The 27208-nt window shown below is 37.3% G+C and overlaps 1 protein-coding gene across 3 annotated transcripts in view; it reads right to left on the bottom strand.

Annotated features, from left to right (window-relative positions):
* The window catches only part of Lypd6b (LY6/PLAUR domain containing 6B), a 176298-nt gene that overhangs the window by 93616 nt on the left and 55474 nt on the right, over positions 1-27208 (bottom strand). For 2 of the 3 annotated variants that reach the window (XM_090343118.1, XM_090343119.1), the window contains exon 2: positions 20088-20153. The gene's annotated coding sequence lies outside the window, so the exon portion shown is untranslated. Of the gene's footprint in view, positions 1-2666; positions 2786-20087; positions 20154-27208 lie in introns of all 3 variants that reach the window. The other variant, XM_090343120.1, reaches the window with a different exon arrangement.

Below are 27208 nucleotides of genomic sequence, written 5' to 3' on the forward strand. Positions count from 1 at the left end.
AAAATCTATCCTTAAGAAGAAATTGATTGTATTTGACTATGTTATCATTGATAGATGAGGAAATTTTACAATGTAAATGTAGAAGAGAAAGAGAATAAATGGCAACATGTATCAGTTTGATCGAGTATGAGGCTGTTACGAAATATCATTATTAAAACTCATGAAATACCATTATTAAAATTTTATAGTAGCCAAGTATTTGCATTAACCATGGCAAATAAAAAAGATATCTGAAAGTACATAAGAATTTTCAATTTTTATACATGTATCTAAAAGATAAAATTTTGCAAAACTAAATCTCATCTAGTATTGGAAGACTCAAATTCCGTATTTCCTTTTCTTTAAAAATAAAGGAAAAAATAGCATAGAAGGCTAATAACCTATTATCCAGAGACAGCTAGTGACAGCAAAGGTGCATCCTGGGGAACCAAGAGTCTTTAAGACTGTAATGTACATTCCAATCAGCAAGCAGCCTTATGCAGAATATTTGACCTCAGAAAGACCACTGCTGATCTACTCAGGAGAATGTGAAGTAAATAAAACAAGACTACAAAAATGTTCTCTTTTTTGACTTTCATATCCATGTTCCACTGTGTATAGTAGCAATATATGCTGATTCTAGCTGACATCACTTAAAACAAAAGCATTTTTGTGGTGCAAGGCTTGTGAACTCTGTTTCAGATATTACACATTTTCATTAGAAAGTGGTAATCTCAACAATGTCACTTGGAGGCTTTCATCAGAGGTTTTTAACTCTGTTTTATGCCTCTCCTTAAACAGGTCCTGTCCAGCAGAGTGATAACAGATTGATGGCCATGACCTTCTGCACATTCGTCTAACTCCTTTTAAAATGAAATCAAGGTTCTACTTTCCAGTGGCTGTGGGTCAAGTGCCAAGGCAGGGTAATGAAGGCTACATATCATCTCTCACTCTCAAGATCATCATCAGAGTTCATTGTTAATGTGTTAATGCCACCAATGAGCATGCCTAAAGAGGGGAAAATGCAAGAGAAATATGCTTTCTCCATTCCCAAGGCCTATTTTCTTTAAAGAGTGGCTGTCAAAAAGGCAATGTCTTCATGTTGCACACAAGTATGACACCAAGTATGACATTACAACCAAACGCTTTTAGAGCCATAAAGCTTCTTACATCTTAATCTTAAACTGGTGATCTGATAGCTTCCTAAATTATACATTTTAGCGAGCTTTCCTCATCAAAAACATTTATTGGTCTAGAATATATAATAACTTGAAATATTGCTCTTTCCATTTTGTGGACAAGTGAACGATAATTTTCCTTAATTATACATTAATTCCAGTGTATTAACTGGGTAAGACTGTTAGTGATTTATCAGGGTAACGATTAATAGTCCAGAGCTCTACTGTAATCTGTCTGCAGAAGAATTGTGCATGATTCATTTTCATACTTCTCTGATATGAATAATATTAATAATAGCTATCTTGCATTTAAACCACTTTCATTTTCAAATCCAATACTCTTTTAGCTTTAACAACTTATTCCAAATAAGACAAAGCTCCAGACCTTTTAAATTTTCTAATGCCCAAACATGAATCTCTGTGTGTGTATGCATCAATGAATATAGAATTGACATATGGAAACAGATTGGCACCAGTTCAAGTTTTAGACCAGCCATTCATGAGATAGCCTTGGATGAATCACTGTGTGCCACTTCTGTCATATATAAATTAGGAAAAATATCATCTTCCATCAATGGCCTTTAGAAGGACTAAATAAGATGCAAATGCTGAAGAATGCTCTGGTACATATCTACTATATGACAAGCAGTAATTGACTAGAATACTATTTTGCTACCACCTATTTCCACTCTGCTTAAAAACATTGTCTTGCTCCTATTTGTTTTATTTCACTTAAAATATTTAGGTTCTGAGAAGCATAGTAGAAGTAAAAAAAAAGTTATTTTAGAAAGTATCTAAATAGGTATTTTATTTATATTTGGCCCACAGTTTTAGACTGCTTGATGCAATCTCAGGTACTTTCTATGCTGAATGTCCTATACAAGCAAAGAATCCACCAAAAACTCATTCATTTCCTTTTTGTTGAGTAGTATGTAAGATTAACACCATTTAGATAAGTCTCAGAACTCATTGGTTAGTATTCCTGCTAAAAACTATATATCAAATCCAAGAAAACATCTCCAACAGCGATCATTTGTTATTGTTGAAGCTGGCTTCCATAATAGCCCCCAAGCTTTCCCAGTACTCCTCTTTAGTGGCCTATAGCCAGCAACACATACTGACTGAGAATGTCTATTGTATAACCAATAGAATTAGATAGAAAAGCTGATATGTGACTTCTGAAATCAAGTCAAACTGGAAATTGTCCTTGGTCTCTCAGATCTCTTTGTCTAGAGAAAGCCAAGCGCTGTGCAATAGGAGTACTCATACAGCCTCATGAAGCCCCCATGGAGAGCTAGCCAGAATTAAATGCCAGCCATGGCAGTCACCTTTTATATATATTTTTAGGACCTCTAGGATTTGGAAACAAAAGCCATATAATGAATGATTGTTGTCCTTAAGGTACTATGTTATCTCTCAGCTCTTTTGCTGTCCCTTGGTTATCTCATATTGTTATAGTATCTCACTTTGTTATCTGATATATCGGATATATTTGTATTTGGCAGTCACCTTTGATATGCGTCTTCCAGCCACAGAAAAGCTTCATGGGACTAACTCTGCTCAGTGTCTGTTGATGGCATCATGAGAAATTCTGATTCAGAACTTAGGAGCCATGCCACTTAAGATTCCTGACAACAGAAATGTGCAGAAAACACATTATTATTGGTGCTTTACATCACAGTTTAGAGTGATTTGTTACATAGCAATGACTAGACTTGTTATTAGAGTAACAAGAGGTCTTGTTTTGTTTTGTTTTGTTTTGTTTAGACAAGAATATGGATTGGGATAACCCAAAGAACCAGGCCAAACAATGACAGATGAACAACATGGCTTCTTCCTGCTCAACAAAGGAAAGCATACTTTCTTGTAGAGACTCCTTTCACATGTAAGCCCAGCTACTTCTACACATTGACAAATGATGAATTACATACTCACTCCAAAGGCTCAAATTTAATTTTTTTTATTTATGCACTTCTAAAAATTAAATGCAGGCAAGTACTCATCACTAACCTTAGTATTCAGCCCCTGTAGGGAATCTTTTTTTCATGTATTTTTATTGTAATTAATAGAAGGATTACATTATATTTACCAGATAGAAGGTGAATTACTTCACATACATTGATACCCTTTCTCATGTCTTGGTCCCCATTTCCCTCCCCCACACCCGCACCCCTCATCTTGTTTTTGTAGGGAATCTTTTTAATGATACATTTGTTTGAAAACACAATATATTGTTCATGTGATAAAATGATTTTTAGCAGGGCATGGTGGCTCACGCCTATAATCCTAGCTACTCAGGAAGCTGAGATCTGAGGATCAAGATTCAAAGCCAGCCCAGGCACAAAAGTACCTGAGACTCTTATCTCCAATTAACCTCTAGAAAAATTGGAAGTGGGGCTTGGATCAAGGGTAGAGTGGTAGACTTGAGCTGAAGAGCTCAGGGACAGTGCCCAGGCTGAGCTCCATGACCCATAAAAAAATGATTTTTAAAAGTGAAAAGGGTATAATCAGGGAAACTTTAAACAGTGTAGGATAATCATGGGTAAGATTTTTTCTTTTTTCTTTTTTTGGTCGGGGTGATATATAGATGAGTTACAGTTACATTCATCAGGTAGTGGGTGCATTACTTCTCGCAAATTGATACCCCTTCTGAAATCATGGGTAGAATATTACGGGTAAAAGAGAACATATAAACAACCAATAAAAATGAAGTCATTCAACACCAAAATAGAAAACAGACATCACTGAGAGGTTCAAACCCTAGTTCTAGCATACTCTAGTATTTAGAATAAGAAAGAGGAAGACTCAGCAAAGGTAAGGAGTGGCCACTGGGAAAATTAGAAGGAAAATCAGGAGATTCGGGAGTCAAGGGAGTCAGAGATCAAAGAGTTTTAATCCATTGCCTGTTGTTAATAACGTAATGTCACAAACTGGGTAGGTAATGAAGAAAGAGGTTTCTTTAGCTCACCCTTTTAAAAGCTCAAGTCCAAAAACCTGCATGGCACCTGCTCTCAGAGAAAACCCCATGGCAGGTGGCATCATAATGGTGGGTATGTATGCCAAAGGAAGATATCACATTACCAGACAGGAACTCAGAGAGAAATTCAGGCTTATACAACTTGCTGTCATGAGTGTCAACTCAGTAGTTCTTAACCATCTTAATCTCTTCTAAGCACAGTACCACCAGTGCCCTAAAGATGTATGTCATATCCATTGTTGGAAATCAAACACCATCCAAACTATAACAAAGAAAGCAGTGAAATGCACTAGACTTTGTCTGCAAAGCCAAGTGGAACACTGAAGGTTTGCTGGATTTTGCTACATGGAATCACTTAGCCCACAACCCAGTTTCTCTTCCTATCATCAATAAATGTTTGAGTAGCAATTATGGGCCAGACATACTACTTCTTGAACTTAACATTTATCTTTTTGTGCTATAACTGTCGATATGTTATGACTTCTTACCATTTGTTTTGAATAGGACCCTGGAGATTTTTGGAGGTGAGGGGATAGCAAGAGAGTCAAAATAACTATATTCCTATCTACTAAGCATTAGAAAATGGTATACTAGAAGACTTATGATAAACGTTAGGCTACAGGTAAAAGACTTCTGACTAGTAACCACAGTAATCATTTTATGACCTTATACCTAGATTATGCTACTAAATAAAAACAAACCTTCAGACTCAGATCTACCTCAGTGTGGGTCTGTTTCTCAAAGCCTACAGGAGTAGGCCTCCCCCAGATAACTGTATACAGTGTTGTCTTAGAATTGCAAATGGCTCTAAGCTATGGAAACACATTTCTATCCGCACTCCAACAAGCAAGAGAGTTCAGAAAAGCCTCATGACAGCAATTAAATGGTCTGGCATGGAAGAGACTCATGTTCAAAAGCAGTCCACGGACCTGCCCAACTGCAAGAGAGTCAAAAAGAAACACCTGCCCAAGTCATGAGCTAGACAAAAGTGAGCATAGGAAGAGTCCACCATAGTCAGGTGGTCTGACACCACATCAAGGGGTCTGACATCTTCCCACTGATTGACCATAAAACATCCTAGTAAGGAAGACAGAGAGCTTATTTGAATCTCCATGTATAGATTTAGAGAGGAAGGCATTAATTTATCTAGGGCATGATTCAAGTCTCTGTGATGAAGATTGCCTCTCATTTTCATGAGTTTTCTGCTCAGGAAGTCCATGTTGACATTAGCATCACTGATAATGTGATAATATATAATATAATAATATATAATAATATGATAATAGATCATATGATTTACACAAAATGTGTTATGGAACATAAAGTGCATGATTCTCTACATACAGTTTACAAAAGAAAGCCCTTTAAAACAACTGGGGTCTGAAGACCTCAAGGTAAAAGCAGATACCCTGAAAACTTTAAAAGAAGGAATAGGAGATACAGTAGGTCTCCATGGAACAGGTCGAAAATTTCTTAATAAAGACCCAGAAACATAACAAATAAAAGTAAGTTTGGACAAATGGGACTGCATTGAACTGCAGAGCTTCTGTAATAAAAAGGACATAGCAAGCAAGTCAAATTAGAACTCACAGAGTGGGAGAAGATCTTCACTAATCATACAACAGACAAAGGCCTCATATCTAAACTATAGCTACAGCTAAAAAAAATGAATCTCTCGGGGCCGGGAGTTTGGCCTAGTGGTAGAGTGCTTGCCTAGCATGCATGAAGACCCGGGTTCAATTCCTCGGTTTCCCACATACACAGCAAAAAGCCGGAAGTGGTGCTGAGGCTCAAGTGGTAGAGCTCTAGTCTTGAGAAAGCCCAAGGGTAGTGCTCAAGCCCTGAGCCCAAGCCCAGGACTGGCAAAAAAAAAAAAAATGAATCTTTCCAAAACAAATCTTCAAAGAAACAATCATCTCATTAAAAGATGGGCCAAAGACAAAGAGAGTCTTCTCTGAACAAGAAATAAGAATAACTTATGGACACATGAAGAAATGCTCAACATCTCTGGCCATAAAGGAAATGCAAATCAAAACAACTTTGAGATTTCACCTCATTCGAGTTAGAATGGCCATGATCAAGAAATCTAATAACAACAGAAACTGGTAGGGATATAGCCAGGAGGGATCACTACTACACTGTTGGTGGGAGTGTAAACTTGTTCAACCACTATAGAAAGCAGTATGGCAATTCCTCAAAAGACTAAACATAGAGCTCCCCTCAACCCAGAAATTCCACTTCTTGGCATTTACCCAATCGTCCAGAAACAAGGATATACTAAAGCCACTAGCACAGCAATGTTCATTGCAGCACTACTTATCATAGCAAAGATATGGAACCAACCCAGATGCCCCTCAGTAGATGACTGGATCAAGAAGATGTGGTACTTACACACAATGGAATTCTTTGCTGCCATCAGAAAGAACGACATCGCCCCATTTGTAAGGAAATGGAAAGACTTGGAAAAAATCATATTAAGTGAAGTAAGCCTCACCCAAAAGGAACATAGGCTCAATGGTTTCCCTCATTTATAATAATTAATACACATCTAGGACTCTTCTCGCAGAGAATTAAAATAGTACAAAACCTAGATTCATGAGGTCACATAGGCTGAGACTAAATGAAAGGATCTCTAGGATATGGAAATAAGAGCTTTATCTTGTATGATTGTTGTTCTTAATAATCTATGCTGTTTCTCTTCTGTCTTGTTGCTCTTTGGTTAATCTCATATTGTTACTATATCTGACTGCGTTACCTGTTATATTGTGTATACATTTGATTATTTGAAATAGGAAAAGGAAGGGGGTAAAACAAGATGATTGGGAGGGGGTGGAGGGAGGAAAATGGGGACAAAAACATAATAAGGGGTATCAATGTGTGAGAAGTAATGCACCTACTATCTGGCAAATGTAACTGTAACCCCTCTATAAAACCTCCATAATAAAATATAAAATGAGGAAAAAAAACAACTGGGATCTGTTCAATCAGAAATATTCTTGACCAATGACTGACTGATGCCCAAAATGAAAGCTGAAAGGATGGAAGCAGGCTTGCATTATTCTAATAACACTTGAGTCTCCTGTCTCTGAAGTTGTCACTAAAGATTAGCCCTCAGAACCGTGTGTGAAGCCCTTTCATGTTAAAGATGAACTTTAATTCCAACATTCCCTATAGTTCTAATTTGCAGGTAGCTGACAGGCCAGCTTTAAAGGGACCAGCACTTATGATTTCTTGTTAAGCCTTAAGGTACTATTTCCTTCTCTGTTATGTAGAGTCTTGATATGGTTTTAACACAGTAGGAAAGAGCTTCACTGGGGGTTTTCTTTATCATGAGTTACTTAATTGAGCAACACAAAATGCTAATAGTTTCCAAAGGAAAATATGTATCCAAACCCTCAGCTCCTAGACCAAAAAGAAATATAATTTGGCATTGAGATGAAAGCTGATAAGACTTTTCTCCAATGATTGTGTATGCAGAAAGTTGAAAGAGTGATTAGCTATAAGCTTTTTTTTCCTTTACAATCCTTAAATTCCATGCCATAGCTCTTAAGTTAAAAGTCTATATGTGAGAAAAGGACTAAGTAAGAGCCTCAGTGGGGATCAGGCCCAGCCCTTGAAGTTTGTCTATAGCAGCCCTCCCCTTCTTTTACTGGATTTCTGAAGGGATCAACAAAGAAATAGAATCTCCAGTGTCAAGACACATGACACATACCCAACCTCACAGTAATTAACCAACTACTATTCCACTTCAGATATAAACAAACATATTCGGTACTCAATACCTTCTCAAGGCCTTATGTAGTCAGTGTACTTTGTATAGTTTACATAAATTAGTCTCCTGAAAAAGGAGCCCACTCTAGGAAGTCACTGAAGCTCACTGTTGACTCTAATCAGGGAAAAAAACTCCTAGTCAGAGCATGAAGAAGACTTCCAGGTGTATGTTATCAAGGATAAGGCATAAAGAAATCTGTATTTCATCCTTTAGTACTGTCCATATCTGTTCAAAAAATTATTAGAGAAGCTGGGCGCCAGTGGCTCACTTTTAATCCTAGCTACTCAGAAGGTTGAGATCTGAAGATCACAGATGAAAGCAAAGTCTGTGAGATTCTTCTCTCTAATTAACCTCCAAAAACTCAGAAGTATAACTGTGACTCAAATGATAGAGCACTAGCCTTGAGTAAAAAAGCTCAGTTATAGCACTCAGGCTTGGAGGCCAAGACTTGTGGACTGTCTCCAGACAGATGGATAGAGAGATAGATAGATAGATAGATGATAGATAGATAGATAGATAGACAGATAGATTATATACATGTATATATACATATATATACACATATGTGAGAGTGTGTGTGTGTGTGTAGAATATGAAGAAGCGAGGCAATGATGGCATATACCTATAACCTTAGCTACTCAGAAGAATGAGATCTGGATGGATGATGGTTCAAAGCCAGCCTGGACAGAAAAGTCTACAAGACTACCTCCAAAACAACCATCAAAAAGCAGGCCTGGAAGTGGAATCACAGAGGAAAGTCTCCACCAAAACCTCCTGGAGGATGTAAAGCAAGACTTTGTGGGGAAGCCACAATGTCTGCTCCTGAACTCCACCCTACTACTTCACAACCCAACAAAATGTAAAGAAAAATGTTTGACTCTTGGAATAAAAGAAGGTTGGAGGCATGGCTCAAAGGATAGTGCACCAGCCAAGCAACAAAGCCAAGTCAGTGCAAGGCCCTAAGTCCAAAGTCCAGTGCTGAAATAAAAGAAAGAGAAGGAAGAACAGGATGAAAAGAAAGAAGAGGAGGAGAAAGATGAGGCTATGGTAGACACTCAAGTGGAATTATATGAAAGAACTTGCCATTTACCCAAACCCCATCATTTGCAACATTTTATAGTTAGTATTATTTCTCTGGTATCTAGGAATTCATTCTTATATTTCTCAGTTATGACAGAAATTTTCACAATAGAGTGTCTTCCCATTCTGAATGCCATTTGTCTTTTATTTCATCACAGAATTTTAAATCTCAAAATTTATTTTGGGATTCATTTAATCTCATTGGCTTAACCACCCTACTCCACTGTAATAAACAGATACTGTAGCAAAACCATCAAAGATTTCTGAGTTATATGTAAAATATTAAGGGTTCCACATCCCTTAAATAAGAGAATCATATTATTTATCATCTAAACTGATATACTTTTCAAAGTCATTGACTACTGTTTAAATAATGGCACCAAGGCAGCAGGTAAACTAGGACTTTTCTTTGTAAGCAATCTCCTTATATATTTCACAGATAGACCCTGGGTACAGATGAAAGCCTTTAAAAGTTATCAAACATGAAATCACAAAAAAATGAAATCACATTTTCATTCTTGATTTTGCTGATGCATTAGATCTTCTTTGGCTTATTTCAGATAGTAGGTTTTCTCTGAGCTCTCAAGTCCTTTCTTGTTACACCTTTCTCCATCCAAAATCCTTTTGTTCAAAATAAGAATAAATGGACTGAACAGGAACAGTTATACTACCTGATATATGTCTATTTTAAAAACTTGTTCATTCACTCTAGAGGTTTCTCAAAAGACCAAACATAAAACCTCCCTATGACTCAGCAATCCCACTCCTGGTAGTTACCCAAATGTCCACAAACAAAGACATACTAAAGCTACTAGAACAACTGTGTTCATTGCAGCATTATTTATCATAGCTAAGATATAGAATCAACCCAGATGCTCCTCAGTAGATGAATGGATCATGAAAATGTGATATAATTTTACCATGGAGTTCTATGCTCCCATCAGAAAGAATGACAGTGCCCCATTTGTAAGCAAATGGAAAGAATTGGAAAACATCATATTAAGTAAAGTAAGCCATATCTAAAGAAACACAGGCTCCATGGTTTCCCTCATTTGTAACAATTAGTATATGTCTAGGATTCTCCTAACAAAGGATCATAATAGCTCAAAAGCTATGGCCATACAGGATGAGGCTAAATGAAATGAACTCCAGGATATGGAAAGAGGTCTATCTTTTTGATTGTTGTTCTTAATGTACGATGCGACATTTCTTTTTTTTTTTTTTTACTTTTTTTTTATTGTAATTAGTAAAAGGGTTACATGATATTTGCCAGATAGAAGGTGCATTAATTCACATACATTGATACCCTTTCACATGTCTTGGTGCCCGTTTCCCTCCCCCCCCACACCCCCCACCCGTCTTGGTTTCCCCCCCTTCCCTATCAAATTTCAAATATCCAAATACAAATAAATTCAATATATCAGATAACAAAGTGAGATACTATACCAATATGAGATAACCAAGGGACAGCAAAGGAGATGAGAGACAACATAGTACATTAAGGACAACAATCATTCATTATATGGCTTTTGTTTCGCGATATTTCTTTTATCTTCTTTTCCCCTTTTGGTTTATCTCATGTTGTTACTCTATCTGAATGTGGTACCTGTATTGTACATGAGTTTGTTTATTTGAAAAAGGGGAATTTGTTTATTTGTGTGGCAGCAAGTGGGGGGAGGGAAATTGGGAGAAAAACATGGGAAGGGGTAACAATGTTCAAGAAGTAATGTACCCATTGCCCGATAAATGTAACTGTAACCCCTCTGTACATCACCCCAACAATAAAAAAGAATAATGGAAAAATATATATAAATAAATTGCTTATTTGTTAGCTTTTTTGTTTTAAAAACATACTCTACTGAGTGGAAAATGACTGTTAGTTATTTAACAAATCCCATTAGTAAGAACAAAACACTGCTTTTAAGCAACAGTTCCCCCTCCCCAGGCTTTTCCTAATGTCTTTATTTTTCAGATAAACTAGTAATATATAAATATTTTGTTCCTTTCCCTTGGGCTCTACTAGCAGAGATTTGCAATAGAGCAAAATCTTGATACATAAGGACATATAATGTGAAGCTAATTGAAAGGACCTCCAGGATACTGAAACAAAAGCCATATAATGAATGATTGTTGTCTTTAATGTACTATGTTGTCTCTCATCTCCTTTGCTGTCCCTTGGTTATCTCATATTGGTATAGTATCTCACTTTGTTATCTGATATATTGAATTTATTTGAATTTGGATATTTGAAATTTGATAGGGAAGGGGGGAAAACCAAGACGGGTGGGGGGTGTGGGGGGGAGGGAAACGGGTACCAAGACATGTGAAAGGGTATCAATGTATGTGAATTAATGCACCTTCTATCTGGCAAATATCATGTAACCCTTTTACTAATTACAATAAAAAAATAAAATAAAATAAAATAAATATTTTGTTCCTTTTGAAACACCGGAAAATATGAAAAATTTAAAAACAATAATATAATGAACAAGAAGCTAATATATGTGCTAAATGCACATTGTTCCATTTGAATCCTCACTACTTTCATGAGAATAGCATTTTATATACATACTACAAACAATGAAATACAGAGTAAGAAATGTTTTAAAAAAGAGTAAGAGATGTTAAACAATGTTCATGAGAGCCAATTTTAGCCTTATGTACTTCTAGATTACAGAGTTCATTACATTATTTATTTTGGCAGTCCTGGGACTTGAACTCAGGGCCTGGGCACTGTCCTTGGGATTTCTCAAGGCTAGCACTCTACCACTTGAACCACAATACCACTTCCAACTTTTTCTTTGTATATGGTACTGAGGAATTAAAACTAGGACTTCGTGAATGCCAGGCAGGCACTCTACCAGTAAGCCATGCTCCTGGTCCCTCGTTACATTATTTTTAAGATTTTTATATGTCCTTCTATCTTTTTAGTGCATGAGTAAATATTGTTTGTTTAACCCGATCATACTAGATATACTACATTCTAACTTGGATTATGCAAGGATTGCTTCCAATCCAATTCCAGTACTTTCAATTCCAATCCAAAAGGGCAATGCAAACTTGAGTGGAAAATCAAGTTATAAAGGGTAAAATAAAATATTCCTCCAGTCAGGCACTCAAGGTAGCCATAAGGAATTCCAAGCTAAGAAGAAGGAATTTTCTTAATGTTTCTAGAACATATAAGCATGTGAAAGATAAGCATCCACTTACATCCCCATTTCTGCCTTCTCTTTTACAACATGGCTCCAAAGATCACTCAGGCCCACTGCAGTCACTTTTCTATCTACTCTTGAATCCACACCAAGCAGACATTCACACCTCTTCACAAGTCTGAGTCTGCCCAAGTGATCAGTGTCCTCCAATGTTCCAAACCCCAAATCAATTCTAAGAATTGATCTTAATGAGCAATTTATATAGTATATCACATCTTTTTTTCTTTAACTGAAACACTTCCTTCTCTTGGCTCTTTCAATGTCACTCTGAGATGTCATCCTGCCTCTGCGGTCAGCCCTTCTTGGACTCCACAGGCTGTTCCTTATGTTTCTTACCTCTAAATTTTAGGTAATTCTAGTCTTCAGCCAGCTGTCATTCTTCAACTATATTTACTCCCCAGAGGACTAAGTGACTCTCAGATTTATGACCTCGGACAACACATCTCTAAAGTACAGACTTGGCACATCCAATTGCCTCCTTAACATAATATATAATAATAAAACTATTCCAAATTGAAAATTAAAATAAGACAATTCGGGGTATGGTGGCACACACCAATTATCTTAGCACTTGAAAGGCCAAGGCAGGAGGAATGTAAATTTGAGACTAGCCTGAGCTAAGCTGTAACAATGAACCTCACAAAACAGGTATTGGAATGTAACTCACTAAGAGAATGTTGGTCTATAATTTTGAAGGATTTGGTTCAGTCTCCAGAAATAGAGACGAAGGAAGAGGCAGAGATCTTTAAAGTAGTCAGAGACATGCATAATGATATACAGAGGAAAACAGATTGGTAGTACAGTGGATTGCTTATTCAGGAACCCTTCCTTAGTCCTTCCATTAAACTAGCATTAGTCTAATAATAAAATCACAATAACACATCTATGACAAGAAAACTGAAAAAGCATGTAGTTTGGGGCATAGAAATAAAAACTGTAAAAAAAAATTTACAAACTCTAATATGTAAAATGGTAATCTACCATGACCCCCCCTTTTTTTTTTTACAAGAATTCAAAGTTGGCTTTAAATTTGGCAAAAATAAAACTTTATAGTTTCTCATATTACTGACTTAAAAAGAAAAATAATAATATTATCTCAAGAGACACAGGAAAAGCATTTGATTAAACCAAACAAATCCAAATCTATTCCTAACTTAAATAAACTCCCAGAAAACTAGGAATTTATTGATCTGAAAAGAATATCTACAACAAATCTATAGTTTTTATGCTAGTTGATGGTGAAAGATTGAATGTAGTTTCCCGTTATGAAAAGCAAAGATGCTAGCTCTCTCCTCTTCTGTTCAACGTTGCAAGGAGAATCCACTTAGTGCAATGAGTCAAAACTGGCATCAAACAGGACATGTTAAACTAGACCGGAAGATGTCATGATCATTTCTTCAGAATTTTCTTCCTTATACTAATAAGTGATATTAATAACATTATGGGATATAAGATTGATTTACAAATATCAATTGTACTTTTTACATGCCACTAAAATCCAGAAATTCCAATTTTAGCCGACAATATAATTTACTACGCCACCCAAAAAGAAACACTGATGGACAAGTTTGACTAAAACCTGAAAGATATAGTCTCTAAAAACAACATAGCATTGCCAAATTTCATATTAGTGTGAATTTTGTGTCATTGTTCATCATCTAGTAGATATTTATTGTTAAAATGGCAGCTCTCTACTCATCCAACTATAGCTTCAACACCATTCAAAGAAAATCCTACCAGAGCCTTTTTAGAAAGTGACAAGCTAATTCTAGAATTTATATAAACATGCAGAGGCCCAGAGTAACCAAAACAGCTTGATTTCAACACTATCTTCACAGCTGAAGTAATCAAGATAGAATGAGCACATCAACAATGCAACATAAGAAGGTCCAGAATTAGAACTATACTGAAAATTACATGAAGGACTTATTTCTGACAAATGTGCAATGGCCATGGAATGAAAACAAGGAAGGATAGATGTAGTAATGGAACAGTAGGATATAAATTTGAAAAATAGTTGAACTTTTATACATATCTTCTTCCATATAAAAGTGGAACTTAAAATAGATTATAAACCCAAGAGTGAAATCTGAAACTATAAAACCTCTAGAAGAAAATCTTTATGATTTTGAGCTAGGGAATACTTTCTTAATTTTCACACCCAAAACAAGATCCATTTTCTAAGTTGATAAATTGAATTTCACTAAAACTTGAAAGTTCTTTGAAAGACACTGTTAAAAGCACAAAAAAATAAAGGGCACTTCCTGTAAGTGGCCTGAGGTAACCTGTGAAAATGGTCCGTTACTCTCTAGACCCAGAAAACCCCACAAAATCATGCAAGTCAAGAGGCTCAAATCTTTGCGTTCACTTTAAGAACACCAGAGAAACAGCTCAGGCCATCAAGGGTATGCATATCCAAAAAGCTACAAAGTATCAGAAAGATGTCACTTTAAAGAAGCAATGTGTGCCCTTCCAGTGTTACAATGGTGGCAGGTGTGCCCAGGCCAAATAGTGGGGCTGGACATAGGGTCAATGGCCCCAAAAGTGTGCTGAGTTTCTGCTGCACATGCTTAAGAATGCAGAGAGTAATGCTGAACTGAAGGGTATAGATGTAGACTCCCTGGTCATGGAACACATCCAAGTGAACAAAGCACCCAAGATGAGCCACCGAACTTACAGAGCCCATGGTAAGATTAACACGTACATGAGCTCCCCGTGCCACATAGAGATGATCCTTACTGAAAAGGAGCAAAGGGTTCCTAAACCAGAAGAGGAAGTTGCACAGAAGAAAAAGGTATCTCAAAAGAAACTGAAGAAACAAAAACTTATGGCACAAGAATAAATTTAGCATAAAATAAATGCAAATAAATGAAAAAAGATAAAGGGCAAGAAAGAAGTATTTGCATAAAGATTTACATACACAATTCATAAAAATGCTCCAGATAAAAAAGCAAACAAACTAGTACTTTTTTTTTTTGCTAATCCTGGGGCTTGAACTCAGGGCCTGAGCACTGTCTGGCGTTCTCAAGGCAAGAGTTCTACCACTTGAGCGACAGCACCACTTCCAGCTTTTTCTATGTATATGGTACCAAGGAATCCAATCTGGGTCTTCATGCATGCTAGGTAAACATTCCACCACTAAGCCAAATTCCTGGCCCCATAATCCAATATTTTAACAGGGCAGAAACCTCACCCCCCAAAAAATTTCACCAGTAGTAAATAGCACATGAAAGATGCTTAATATTGATGTTCAGTTGGACAATTTAAATTAGAACTCATGATAAAATGGCTAATATACCACGGATTGGCAAGAATACAAAAACCTGAAATGCTTACATAACTGCTTATAGGCTATATAATGATATAAGTCTTGGGTAAATGATGTGATACTTTATTATACTGATATAGTTATTTAATAAACAGCCATACGATTTTCACAACTATTATGTTATCCATCTATTGCAAACATAGCTGTTTGCCCAAGAGAAAGGAAAAAAAGTACTTTGAAATAGAAAGACTTGAAACCAAATGTTCATAGTACCTTCAACCTACAATGGTATAAATTAATGAGAGCCATAATAGAAAGAAATCTCACAATTGTTCACAACAACTAATATTAATCTCACAATTAGTGAAAGAATCTAGATAAAGAAAAATTATATATGCTGTTCTCTTAATTGAAGATTCTAGAAAATGCCAACTGATGTTACCATGCCAGAAAGCATCTTCCTAGACAGTGAGTGGACTTAGGGGCTTCCAGGAGGGACAAAAAACATTTAGAAGTGATGAATGTTATCATTACTTTAATGGCAGATAGTATCATAGACATTTGCATATGTCCAAACTTATTGTAGGTGAACTACCTAAATTTACTGTAGGCAAATTATCTTTTAATCTCTAAGAAGCTGTTAAAAATAATGAAATTGTCTATTTGAGGTTGCCTTTTTTGCCAATCTAATTGTTGACCTTATTGCAGACATTTCTTGAATGGCATTTAGGTACAGATTGACATTGTTAAGCTTAATGCACTGTGAAATAGTCCAAACTAATTGTTTCAAAGGCCTGTGGCAGCAGTTTTCTGAGATTATATCAGATAACATTTTTTTTCCTTTATGTAAATATAAATTGATGTTGGTACTGGACACCAGACAATGCTTTTTCTGCAGTGATCTGGACAATTGGAGGTGTTATTTCACCAAAGACTACTCTGAACAATGCCCTGAGTTCCTGCCTGTTCCTGTATACACAACACAACTGTAGGAATTATTTAGTGAGGATGGCAGATCTGAATCATTAGTGGATGACTGGGTAGGTATGTTTTACCATGTAAAAAAAAAAAGATCAGGCTAGAAAATTAATGAGCACATAGGGACCCAGAAAGAGACTCTGAGTTAAATATGAGTTAATGAATGTATTCATCTCTTAAGACTTTCTAGATTTTGTCTAGCTATCTTTTCCTTCCAGAAAAAAAATGGTATTAATGCCTAAACTTTTGAACAGCTTCTCACTCCTACATCTTCCTGTCTCACTTTAGGAATGGCCAAAGTCACTTTCTCTGGAAATTTTGAGTAGGAAATGAGCATCCACAAATAAAGAGACATGTGCACATTGGTGCCTCTGAACCCAAACCCCTCCCATGACCATGCAAATGGTTTCTTTGCTTTGCTTTTTGACAAAAAAAATTGAGAAACCTACCCTACTGAGAAGGTCTCAAATCATTTTATACCACATTGGGCCTCTTAATGCCAAATCAGTGTTTCCTAATACCCTTCTTGCCAGTGATAACTTGGATTTGACCAAATGTCAATAGAGGTCATCATTATTACTTACCTATTATTTTTTAAATAACCAATAGTTGTAAAAGACATATGTGTTTTTTGGAAAATATTACCATACTTTTTTAACTGAATCCCTAGTAAAAGTAGGAGATAATTCTAAGAAAGAAATATGATGACCTCAGTTTCTTCCACAGTTCTAAACTCATCATATAGGGGCTGCCTCCTTAAGGGGCATCTGTGGTATCCCTTTCTATACCCCAATGTTTGTTTTTTGTTTTCAGATATCCAAGGCTCAACAGTACTTCCATGGGAATGAAGAAGAGAACTATACTGGGGGGAAAAAAGAACATTTTTAGCAGTTCCCTGGAGGGTTCCAGAGCCCCTCCAGAGCTTGGGCTCACCACTGCTAGCCTTGTCACCTGTCACATACAAGGCTGGCTCTGGTGGGAAAGTGCCCCCCTGGCAGAGGTAGCTAGGTTGTTTACAGTTGTGCTGATAGTGAATAGCTGAGTAATTAGCTGTTTGGAGATAGGCTTCTTTTGCCAATAATAGACTAATAAATGTCAAGGTAAGTTATTAAAAGAGCAGAACTAACAACAAGAGGGTCTATTGTTTCAGTAAGTGCCTTTACTGTCTTCAGACAGTAAAGCTTTGCCCTGCAAGATTAGAACATCCACATGTTTGTTCAAGTTACAGAACTGTGGATTTAAAATGCCAAAGAGCTAGCTGAGTGGCAGGAAAGGCCAGAGTTCTTATTAGACCAAACAGGGAGTCCATTTTTTTTTCACTTCTTTTGAATGCTAGAAAACTCACAACAGAATCTGCAAGGGAATTTTGAAAAAGGATTCTAAACTGTTAGTCCAAAGATGAATTCAGTAACTTACATAATATTAAAAAATACCCAGAACACTAAGATAGATTTGGTTCATAAATCCCAAGATGAGTGGAGCCTGAGAACAGGATATGCAGATAAATCTTTTGTCAAGTTCTCCAGGCTAGTCATAGCAGCCACTTCCCACTGGTAATAGCGCAAATGGAATAAAGCAAGGGTTCCAAGTGCCAAATCCTACCTGAAGGTTAATAGCTGTCCCCATAAGCAGACCAATCTACCCCACCCTGCAAGCACAGCTCCCGCCCTTTTCTGCCAAGCCCAGTGTATACCAGCCGACAACTTGCTTTTATGAGGTCCAGAGAACTGCTTTTGATTATTAATTTTAAAAGAAAGAAAGAAAAATTAAAGCCAAAACTAGCAAACAGGCCTCAATTCATGCATAAACGCCAGTTGACTAATAGGGTTTTCTTTGAGTTCTGAATTGAGAGGAATTTTAGAGTTAAGTGACCTAGTGGCACAATGGTAGCACTTTTGACTCCTGCATTCTAGAGTTAGACCCAGACCAAAAGGCTTTGTTTGATGATAACCTTAAAGTAGGATTTCGTTTAAGCTATGATGTACTCCACCACAGTCCTTCCCCAGAAGCCTTTGGCACACATTACTAACCAGTCTTTCTAAGAGGATATATGTTGGTATGAACAGATATCTTTAGAACAAAAACATGAAAGAAAATATATTTAAGAACAAGTTGCTCATGCAGAACACAAGCCACTGAATAATGGATGGCCTAGACCTCCACTGACAATGTTCAATGTGGCCTGATGAATCTAGGAAACAACTTCTGGCCAATTCTCTGGCCCCAACTTATTAAGTTTTATGTTATTTTGCCAAGCGTACAAGGGAACAATGCAGAACAATCAGATTTGGTCCCATCTTAAGTGCCAGTTCACATAGCACTAGTGTTTCCCTAGATGGGGGAAAAATATGTTTGAGCAGTCTCTAGGGGTAGCACTTACATTCATGAAAATTTAAATGACCTTATTTAGGAAGTAGAAGTTGAGTAACAGAGTGGTAAAGTACAAGCAAAAAAGCTAAGCAAGAGAGGCTGGGAGTTTGACCTAGTGGTAGAGTGCTTCAATTCCTTGGTACCACATACATAGAAAAAAAAAAGCCAGAAGTAGTGCTGTGGCTCATGTGGTAGAGTGCTAGCCTTGAGAAAGCCTAAGGACAGTGCTCAGGCCCTGAGTTCAAGCCCCAGGACTGGCAAAAAAAAAAAAGCTGAGCAAGAGCATGAGGCCTTTAGTTCAAGCCCTACACATATACCAAGTAATAAATAAAAGGACATATTTGACCCTTGCTCCTGGTTTTTAAGCATTCTAGGAGGTTTGAGATAGGCCTGGCTACCTCTGAGCATTAAGACTTACTTCATTACATAGGACATATGACAAGTGACAATCTTAAATTCTTCTAGGTTCCCAGCTGGAAAGATTTTAGTATGTGGATTGCCTCCTGCTAACCCTGGTAGGTCTTAGGAGAAGAGAACCAGTGGGCAGATTAGAGAGTCGCTCTGGTCTGGAAAAAACAAGAGAAAAAAAGGGCTTCTGTTCCCATCTAAATAGATGTACTTGTTCTCCTTAGTCTAATTAGCCACAACAGCAATGTTTTTTTTCTTTTTTCCATAAATTCCATTAAGTATATGCAACAGACCTACAAAAATCCTGGCTCATAACCAGGTGCATATGGAGGGTGTTAATGTGGTCATTGGACTCATGAAACATTTACTTAAGCAATTGTTTTGGCAACTGGTCAGGAATGCAGGAGGCATTCTAAGCTACTGATCATTGCTGTGACAGTTGAATATGTGGAAAAGGCATCCATCCTGGAACCTTGTAAAAATGCAGGACATGGCTTGCATCAAAGTCCTGTCACCTCATATTTACCTTTAACTTCCCCCTATAAAGCAGTAAGACCTTTAAATATATATACATATATATATATATGAGAGAGAGAAGGAGAGTCATACCTTTATAAAACAAGCCTCAATATAGTAATACAGTTGATAAGCTTAACTTTCAAAAGCCAAGTGATAAATTAAACCCACTTTTTAAATCTCCTTGGTCATATCCTCTATAATTCACACACGCACACATAAAAAAGATTTCAAAAACATGTACCAAAATCAGTCAGAGTGTAAAAGTTAGAACATCATCAGAAAATCAGAAAATGTTAGTCTTAGAAACTCAAAATGGAATTCAGGATGTACACATGGTGATACTTACAAAGGTGTGCTGAGATCATTCAGAGAGAGTACAGATCTGGGACTTATCACCCCTTGGATTTTCCACCTCAAAAAAAACAAACAGAAGAAAATTATAACAGGTCAGCAATTATTAACTGCTTCTATGTGTAAGGCTCTTGAGAGACACCATCATAATGCGATCAAAGATGTAACTTAATGCTCTAGCTTGTATCTATGTATTAAAAGTCATTTAATGGCATGATAGAATGACCAAAACCATCAGAAAAACTGCCAATGTTTCGATTTAAGCATAAAGAATCTTCTGAGATGAACAGCTATTGACTTCCCAGAGTTGGGATGGCAATCTGATTTATTTAAGAAGCTTTTTAGAATTATTTATTTGTTAATCTAATTTAGTTAAGAGGTTTTTAAAACTGTTTATTCTGTGACTTCTTATAAGTCTTTAACAATACCTGATCCAAAAACTCTGCCTTTTTCTTTAAATTATTTCCAATAACATATACATCTGCTTTCTTAAGAAGAAAGTATAAGCAACTTGTGTTTGGGGTTGGGAAGGGGAAATTGAGAGCTAAGGAAGGGATGACATTCTCCAAAAGAAATTATACTCATTACCTGATATATAAAATGGTGACCCTCTGTACATAGCCTTAATAACAATATTTTTTAAAAAAGAAGAAGGTATAAGAATTCCAGAACAGATGAAAAAACATGTCACAAGCCTGGGAATGACAGGCTTAATTACTCCCCAGCTACTATCGTTAAGATCTGAAATTCTCCAAAGGAAGTGACTCTCGTGGGATGCTAGGTTAGCAAATAAAACACAGGATGCTCAGTCAGATCTGAATTTCACACAAACAACAGATACATTTTTTCATATATTTTTATTGTAATTAATAGAAGGGTTACATTATATTTGCCAGATAGAAGGTGCATTAATTCACATACATTGATACCCTTTCTCATGTCTTGGTCCCCATTTCCCTTCCCCCCACCCCACCCCTCATCTTGTTTTTCCCCCTTCCCTATCCAATTTCAAATAACCAAATACAAATATATCCAATATATCAGATAACAAAGTGAAATACTGTAACAATATGAGATAACCAAGGGAGGGACAGCAAAAGAGATGAGAGATAACATAGTACATTAAGGACAACAATCACTCATTATATGGCTTTTGTTTCCTTATCCTAGAGGTCCTTTCGTTTAGCATCATACTGTATGGCCTTATGTATCTAGGTTTTGCTCAATTGCAAATCTCTGCTAGGAGAGCCTAAGGTTTCTACTGATTATGACAAATGAGGGAAACCATTGAGCCTATGTTCCTTTGAGTCTGGCTTACTTCACTTAATAGGATTTTTTCTAAGTCTTTCCATTTCCTAACAAATGGGGGATGTCATTCTTTCTGACAGCAGCATAGAATTCCATTGTGTACAAATACCACATCTTGTTGATCCACTCATCAACTGAGGGACATCTGGGTTGGTTCCATATCTTTGCTATGGTAAATAGTGCTACAATGAACATCACTGTGCTAGTGGATTTAGTATGTCCTTCTTTCTGGACAATTGGGTAAATGCCAAGTAGTGGAATTGCTGGGTCATAGGGGAGCTCTATGTTTAGTCTTTTGAGGACCTGCCATACTGCTTTCCATAGTGGTTGAACAAGTTTGCACTCCCACCAATAGTGTAGTAGTGATCCCTCCTGGCCACATCCCCTCCAGTATCTGTTGTTATTAGTTTTCTTGATCCTGGCCTTTCTAACTGGAATGAGGTGGAATCTCAGAGTTGTTTTCATTTGCATTTATGACCAGAGATGTCAAGCATTTCTTCATGTGCCTATAGGCCATTTTTATTTCTTCTTCAGAGAAGACTCTCTTTAAGTCTTTGGCCCATCTTTTAATGGGATGGTTGTTTCTTTTTTTTTTTTGAAATCTTTTTTTTTTTGCATTTTTTTATTGTAATTAGTAAAAGGGTTACATGATATTTGCCAGATAGAAGGTGCATTAATTCACGTACATGGATGGTTGTTTCTTTGGAGATTAGTTTTGGAATGATTCAATTTTTTGAGCTGTTGATATATTTTAGCTAAGAGGCCTTTGTCCATTGTATGGTTAGTGAAGATCTTCTCCCATTAACAGATAAATTTTTATAAGTGTAACTAGGTGGCCTCTCTATTATCTGGAAAACCTCCCTCCATCCAGAACACATTCCTCTGTCTGGAGTGCACCAAAGAACATTCTTTTCTAGCATCTGGCTGGGAAGTTGCAACTGTAGCAAGCACAGCTACGTTTGCACCTGCTCAGGCCCTGACCTTCCTGGGGAAAGGTTCCCTGTGCGGAGGAAGCTGGAGCAGAGAAGACAACAGTGCAACAAGATGTCTACAAGTATTCTAGGATGATTTTTCTAGTATCACCATGATTACCACCATCATTGGGTTGTTATTTCCAAATCAATGATTATTTGCAAGAAACTTTAAAAATTCAGTGTATAGCCTACAAAACTAAGAAATGTAAGGAACTGAGTAGGTGGGGAGGGAAGGGTGAGAATGTTGGACAGAGTGACATTGGTCAAGATACATTATACTCATAAACTGCTTTGTTGCATGGCAACTCCTCTGTGTAACTACTTAAAGATAATAAAAATATATTTTCAAAAGAAACTTCAGTGGTGAGCATGTTTGGTTGTTACAACCATTCTCTTCTTATGCAAGGCTGAAGGCACACTTGAGTTCAAAGGCACAATGCCAGGAGCACCTTACAGGACCAGGGTTTCTCAGGCAGAGCACAGAAGCATGCACAGGAGCACACCCTTATCCAACACCAAGACGGAGAAGTGGGATGCTGCTCAAGATGGTTATACTCAGCCTGTGGTTGTTCTTTATATTTTTGCCAGTCCTTGGCTTGAACTCAAGGTCTAAGCACTGTCCTTGGGTTTTCTCAAGGCTAGCGCTCTAGCACTTGAGCTACAGCATCACTTCTGGCTTTTTTCTATGTATGTGGTACTAAGGAATTGAACCCGGGTCTTTGTGCGTGCTAGGCAAGCACTCTATCACTAGCCCAAACCATTGCAGCTCGGTTGTTCCTACTAAGAGAAATGTCTGCATTGTTTTAAAATAAAAAACTTCCCTAAGTGTCACAAGTTATGACCAACATTCATTTGCCTTTCCAACTTACATCACTGGATTATAAACTCTGCCGGGGAGAAGAGCTAGAAGCCTTCATCTCCGGGACAAAGTGGTTTCCCACTTTGCTTTCTTGAGACTGTCTTTGTGTCTTGGCCTATGCACCTACACGCCTGACTGTGCTAGGTGCAACAGTGGTCTCCCATTGACGATCCAAACTGAACTGCTTAAGTTGAGATCTGGCTCAAAAATACTCTACCATAAGCTGGGTGCCAGTAGATCGCACGTACAATCTTTGTCACTCTGGAAGCTAACATCTAAGGATCAAGATTTGAAACGCAGACAAATTTATGGGACCAGCGAAAAAGCCTGAAGTGGAGATGTGGCTCAAGTGAAAAAGCTAGTTGAGAGTGTGAGGCCCTGAGTTCAAGCACCTGGACCAGCACAAACCTACACATCCCCCACATGTAAACATAGCCATGAATAACAGAGGGTTTTTTTTGCCAGTCCTGGGGCTTGAACTCAGGGCCTGAACATTGTCCTTGGACTTTCTCAAAGATAGAGCTCCACCACTTGGGCTACAGCACCACTTCTGGCTTTTTCTAAGTATGTGGTACCGAGGACTCCACCCCAGGTCTTTGTGTATGCTAGGCAAGCACTATACCACTAGGCCAAACTAACTGGAGGTTTAAAGTGTCTATGATCACTGCTGTTGTTTTTGTTTTTTCTTTTTAGTTTTTCCCTTTAGGATAGGAGACAACAGCTGATCTTTTTATTTTCTAGAGCATGCTATTCATTTTGTGCCCTTCTCTTAATAATGGGACTTTTACCTGCCACAACTATTGAACCCCTCCATCATCAACTTGCTACATTTTCTAACCTGCAGGAAGTTCCAGGAAGGGAAGAAAAAGAAAAAGAAAAACACCAAGTAAGAAGGAAAAAAAAAGAAATCAACCCCCCAGGAATCTGGAGCGGTTTAATTACTGCCTGAAAAGTAACACCCTTCTACAGAATCTTTAAAACTGATTTTCATAATTACTTACTGATTGAAACTGACTTGAAACCGGGTAAACTCATTTCCATATTAATATTAAGTAATGATTTATGCAGCTCAGGACCCAACTTCAAATCTGAAAACATAGACGAGGTGCAAACTAAAGAAATTTAACCCATATGGGTAAATAAGCGACTTATCTTTCAAATAATTTTCTGTTCAGTAAATAGCATACAATAAGCTTGCATTTGATCTATAGAATTCATGAAGAGAACTTTGGTGGAAACGAAGGGGCCACACCAAACACAAGACCTCTTCAGATGTGCTGACTCCCCTCCTCCTGGTTTTCCTCTCCCAGTGGCTCTAATGCCTTTTCTTTTTCTTTTTTTTTATTGTAATTAGTAAAAGGGTTACATGATATTTGCCAGATAGAAGGTGCATTAATTCACATACATTGATACCCTTTCACATGTCTTGGTACCCATCACCCTCCCCCCCACCACCACCCACCCCCTGTCTTGGTTTTCCCCCCTTCCCTATCAAATTTCAAATAACCAAATACAAATAAATTCAATATATCAGATAATAAAGTGAGATACTGTAACAATATGAGATACCCAAGAGACAGCAAAGGAGATGAAAGATAACATAGTACATTAAGGACAACAATCATTCATTATATGGCTTTTGTTTCACTATCCTGGAGGTCCTTTCAATTAGCTTCATACTATATGGCCTTATATATCAAGGTTTTGCTCTATTGCAGATCTCTGCTAGTAGAGCCCAAGGTTTCTACTGGTTATGACAAACTAATGCCTTTTCTAGTGCTTGTTCCTATTCTGTATGCCTCTCCCCCCTGACCCCGCCCTCTCTGGATCTGTGTCTATATCTCACTGTTTATTTCTATGTCTATCTGAGCACACACTGGCTTTCATGTTCACTGTCTCTCTCTCTCTCTCTCTCTCTCTCTCTCTCTGTGCATTTCTCCTTGTCCGTCTCTCTCTTTCCTTTCTTCCCAACAACCTCCTCCACTGATTGCGCTTCTTTTCTCAAGGTTGCATTTTCTCATTTTCTTGGGACCTCCTGGTGAGTCTTATGTTCTCCCATATCACCATACCCCCCCATTCATTGCCCTCCCCACTCCCATTCCACAAAACCCAATCACTTCGTCTCTGAACATAGAGCAACAATTATCCAAACCAGTAAGAACACACCATTTTTATCGTTCAAGCTATGTGTATACAAATCATAAGCCACAACTGTGCTCAAACAAGTTCCCATTCCACTGAGAAGAAGAAAATAACAGCTGACCGAGCATAATAATTTACACTAAGAAACAAATGGCTACATTTATCTAGAGCATAGGATCACACTGAACTGAATGGCATACTTTTACAGAGAAACTGCATACTACCCTTTCAATTTTTTGCTTTTCTCTTAATCGGAACTTTCATACTGTAAGTCTTTTAATTTAAAATTTCTTAAATGTTAAAAAATTGTACAAATCTGGGTGCTGTTAACTCATGCCATAATCCTAGCTGTTTAAGAATCAAGTTTGAGGATCTTATCACTTGTGCATCCAGTCCCTCCCTATACCGATTTAGACCCAGAAATTATGTGAAGTGACTCAAGGACACCAAGATCCAAAAAGCCAGTAGATGAAGCAGGACCAAATTCTGATTTCCTGAACACTACGTCTAATATTTTCTTCTAAGTCTGTATGTTGCCTGGGGAGGATTAAGAGAATCACACAGGAAAGAGAAAGGATTTTAACACATCATCCCTTTAATGAACTGTATCACTTGTAAAATACAAATAGATTTGTATATATCTTAACAACAACAACAACAAAAGAATCAAGTGTGAGGCCAGCCCAGGCATGCATTTGAGACACCTTTCTTAATCAATAGCGGGCATGGCAGCACATGCCTATTCTTCATAATCAAATTGGAGTCTATCATTGGTAGGATCGCAGTTCTAGGCCAGCTCCTCAATGAACTCCTCAATAAAAAAGAAGCTACTGTGGCACACCCATCATGTCAGGTATGAAAGGAAACCTAAAACAGGACAATCACAGTACAGGAGTGAGCCAAGCCAGAAGAGAGACCCTATATCAAAAATAATACAGAGCAAAACTGGGCTGAAGGTGTGGCTCAGAAGTAAGAGTGCCTACCCAGCAAGTGCAAAGCCCTGAAGTCAAACTCAAGTAGTGAAAACAACAAAAGAAAACGCAAAAGAAGAAATAAAGGTAGTGATTCTCATAATTTTGATAGCTGTTTTTGGTGATATCTACTCGATAGTTGCCTGTCCTTAAAATTCCTTTGATAAATGTCAATGTAGTACTAAGCAAATGAAGCCACCACAATATGGTGGTAGTTTTCAATTTCCTTTTTACAACCAAGTAACCCTTAAATCTAGCTGTTGACAGGAATCAAAAATAAAATTAAGCACTGAAGAATGATACTGCTGATCATTTATTTTCTATCAATGATTAGTTTAGTTTAAAATATTCTTATAATAAAATCTGTTCTTAATTACCCTCCTTCACAAAGGAAAGTCTGTGAGCAAATATATATTTTCAAAGCTACATATCAGTCTTATGGAAAATGTGTAACATCTCTAGGGCTCAAAGAGGTACCACATCCAGAACTTGATCCCCAAGTGGCTGGTTACAGGTAGCTGTCTCTCCACTATTTATTTCCCAGAGCCTGGGGTGCAGGGTATTTAAAAGACAATCCTTGGAATATTTGGTTTACCAAATCCTATTCAGAACTGCATGTGCAAAATTTTCACCCAAGATTATATCATGTCTGACTTTCCAAAAGTTTTAGAAGGCTCTATTTCCTTTTTGTTTATGAGAGATAGAGATTCTTTACCAAAACTTCCTTCACATTTATTTAGTAAAATTACATGCTGATATTTGAGGGTGGCCAAGCACCTGAAAAGGAAACAAAAGCTCTACTGTGAATTAAGTTTGGTTATTCATAGCCAAAGACCAATAGTAATTAAATTAGTACCAAACA

Source organism: Megascapheus bottae, chromosome 12 (genome assembly GCF_031878675.1).
Source record: "Megascapheus bottae isolate mThoBot1 chromosome 12, mThoBot2.hap1, whole genome shotgun sequence".
NCBI lineage: Eukaryota > Metazoa > Chordata > Mammalia > Rodentia > Geomyidae > Megascapheus > Megascapheus bottae.